Genomic DNA, 3,732 nt, shown 5'->3' on the forward strand with positions numbered 1-3,732 from the left:
CAAGTAAGACTACGATGAAAAACTCCAGCCAAACAGGAAAAATACAGAAAATTTCATCCTTGATTATGAACTTCTTGCTTCATTTACACAAGGGCCTGCATTTTTTTTTCCTAGGAGGACTTTGTGACTTGATGATTTCCACTTGTGGAACCAGTTGAACTGGATGTTTATTATCAGATACTTACTTAGACCAAATAAATATAGTCATAAACTCTGTAAAAATAGAAAATGCTGGGGGCCAGCCTGGTGGCATAGTGGTTAAGTTCGAATGCTCTGCTTCGGCGGCCTGGGATTCGCAGGTTCGGATCCCTGGCGCGCACCGACCCACCGCTTGTCAAGCCATGCTGTGGTGGTGTCCCATATAAAGTAGAGAAAGATGGGCACGGATGTTAGCCCAGAGCCAATCTTCCTCAGCAAAAAGAGGAGGATTGGCATCGGATGTTAGCTCAGGGCTAATCTACCTCGCCAAAAAAAAAAAAAAAAAGAAAAAAGAAAATGCTGGCATCCTGACTTCCCTGCAAGGGTAGTTTTCCAAAACCTGCTCTCTCATGGATCTGTATCACTAACAAATATTTAGACCAAAAGCACCAGAAGCAAACCCATGGTCAGAACTTAGCAGTGCTCTGTGCTCTGCTGTCACGTGACCCCCGCCACCATTCTCCCCAAGCTCTCTGTTTATACCAGATACAGATTTTGTATTAAACCATTAACAGTAGTTGTTAAGGCATCATACTCTTAATAAAAATCAATTTCAAAATTAATTACCTAATGATAGGTCCTAATGTTAAATTACTAAGGTTATAGTCATTGAAAAAATATTAATAATGGAGAGAGTCAATAAAAACATCAGAAAAATTTTAACACAGTTGCAAGAAGACCAACACAGGCATCTTGGGAGGAATGTAACCTGCATTCTTTATGCTTCTCATCAATGGCCTTTGGCTTGAGCACTGTCTTTCTATGTGGTTGTAATTAGACAGAACCCAGTGGTCAGCTTCGAGTTTGAAACAGAATTGTCATTGACAATAAGCGTTCTTGTGTAGGAGAAAAACTCCCCATCATTACCTTAGCAGGACTTGGAGAGAAGGATGAATTATATCCAGTGAATTCCATATTTTATTGGTACCAAAACTCACATTGTTTTGCATCGTAACATCTCTGAAATCCAGAAGCATCTTACAATGGATGGCATTTGATAATCATGGTTGGCCAGGTGGTGGTTGAGACGTGCTGTCACCATCTTAAAATGCACAAACTCAGTAGTTATTCCTGGTGGGATGACTTGGTAACTGCAATCTCCATGTTTCTGTCAACAAATCATAGAAGGACCATCTGGAAAAGAAACATGCTGCCTGTGGTCTGAAAACCTTCTGTTGACACCTTCAGGTAAGATCAAGAACGTGCCAGCATCAAAACGTGTATACTGGGTGTCAGTGGCTTGAAAGCAAACAGCAGTGGAGTACTCTTAAGAAATGTGGCATGGCCAGCGTCTGGTAATTAAGCACACGAACAACTCTGAGTCAAAAAACGATTCAGAAGAAGAATAGAGATTCTGAGTGTGAAGAAATGACAGGAATTCCTTAATGAATTTATTTTGCTTATATTTTCCTTTTTATGTTTGCACAAGAATGATGTATGACAACGTTTGTCTAAGTTTAAAAGCTCTCATTCAATAAACATTTTAAAATTCTTAATGATAAAAAGCATTACACATAGTTTAATTGGGAATATCTTTCTTTTTAACAGCAGCTCTCAACCTTTTTGATCTGAGGACTCTTTTTATACTCTTAAAAATTACTGAGGACCATAAAGAACTTTTGTTTATGTGGTAGTATCTATCAATATTTACCATATTAGAAATTTTAAACAGACTTTTAACATTGAAGAATACACAAGCACACGTTCCGTTAGCTGTCAGAGATAATGACATCACATAACACACAGCCTCTGAAAAACCCCAACATACGCAGGTGAGCGAATGAGAGCAAAAAGGGCAGATAATGTCTTTAATGTTAATAGGAAAAGAGTTTTGACCTTGCGGATCCCCTGAAAGGGAACCAGACTTTGAGAGCCACTGGCATATAAAATAATGGTGTGTTTTACACCATTAGAGTTAATGAATATGGATATACTTCCACCTAAAATATTGGAAGGAGTAAAATCTTGACAACATGGAAAACTATTGTTAGACAGCTGGTATAGCACTCGGAGACACTAAGAAATCAACTGATGTATTTTTCTTTCGTGGCTGTGGGAAATATTTCCCCCATCCCACTTAAGTGGCCTGCTCACACTGGGTATCCTGCAGGTCTGGGTAATTCTGACCTTAGGAGAAGATCCCAGTGTACCTGGGTTCCAGGACACAGTGGAACTGGCTGTCTAGGAGGAAGACAGGATAAAAGTTGGGACAAAGATGAAAGGAGGAGTGTGGTTGGACCCCCAGGGGAGATAGCTGGATTTCCTGGAGACTAGGAGAGGAGTTGGGGCTTGCAGTTTCTGCCAGTGACAGAGATCTGGGGAGACATGCATATGGCTGAGCGGGCATCTGTGGAAGCTGGACACTGGGTGCATCGCGCATTGGAGCACCAGCCAGGATCCCACTGGACAGGCAAGCCACAGAGAGGGCAGCCCCTTCTGGGTACCATGCAGGCTTGAGCAAGAAGATCCTAGTGACAGTCACCACAAATTGCTGACCAAGGCCTCTTCTGCCACTGCCACTGTCCTGAGCTGGATTCTTAGAACTGCCCAAGGAAGGAGGACCAGAGCCACGACCAAAAAAAAAAAAAAAAGAGAAAGATCAGCTTTTCCCAGGAATCACCGATTAGCTTTGATTTATAAACTACAGAACAGTTACAGCAGCAAAGCAAAGTAGTTATGAGCAGATCTGAGATCACCCTGAATTTGATTTCTAGCTCTGCCACTTACTAGCTGGAGTGGCACTCCCAATACCACCCACGTCACAGGATCCCCCCTGGGAGCACTGGATGAGTGATACATGGAAGCTCTTCAAACAGCGCCTGGCTCATAGTAAGTGTTAGTTATATCTGTGTCATCGTCTCTCGTACCTTGGATGTTCTGGAGATGTCATACCTGCCACACTGCCTCCTTTGCGGGTTGGGATGGCTGAAGCGTAACTTTATGTCTACTTGAAGACTAGATTAAAGCCTAGCTGGAGTCCAGGCAACCGAGGGCAGGAACATATAGGAAATTGCAGAAGCGGGCGGCAGAGGCTCCAGTCCCTGAGGTCCTCCTGCCCTAGCCCCTGGCACCAAGCAAGCCCTTACCGGCTTCGGAGGGACCAAGGGTTTTTCCCGGGCATGAGCACAGGCTTTCCACGGGCGGCGCGGGCAAATCGGTGCCAACTCCCCAAGATTCCGTAGGGGCCTGGGTACTCCTAGGTTTCTTCTTATTTTAAATTTTTGCCAGGGCGTGCTCTGGCGCTTTTTGCACACCGGGGGATGGGGGAGTGCCTGCGAGTCTGAGCTGGGAGGTGGGCGTGGGCAGACCTGGGCAGGACCGTCAAGGCCTTTGTCACCTGCTGGGAGCAGCGGCGTCTACCGGCGTCCTGAGCCTGCCCCTGCCTCCCCCCGCCCCCTCACGCCCCCGGGGTGGGCGTGGCCGGCTCGCTGCCCGCAGGCTACCCAGGGGGCGGGGCCGGGGGAGGGGTCTGCGAGCGAGTCACGTCCAACAGGCGGAGCTGAGAGCTGGGAGGCCGGCGGCCGAGGCGCCACA

The sequence above is a fragment of the Diceros bicornis genome, chromosome 22 (genome assembly GCF_020826845.1).
Source record: "Diceros bicornis minor isolate mBicDic1 chromosome 22, mDicBic1.mat.cur, whole genome shotgun sequence".
Classification (NCBI taxonomy): domain Eukaryota; kingdom Metazoa; phylum Chordata; class Mammalia; order Perissodactyla; family Rhinocerotidae; genus Diceros; species Diceros bicornis.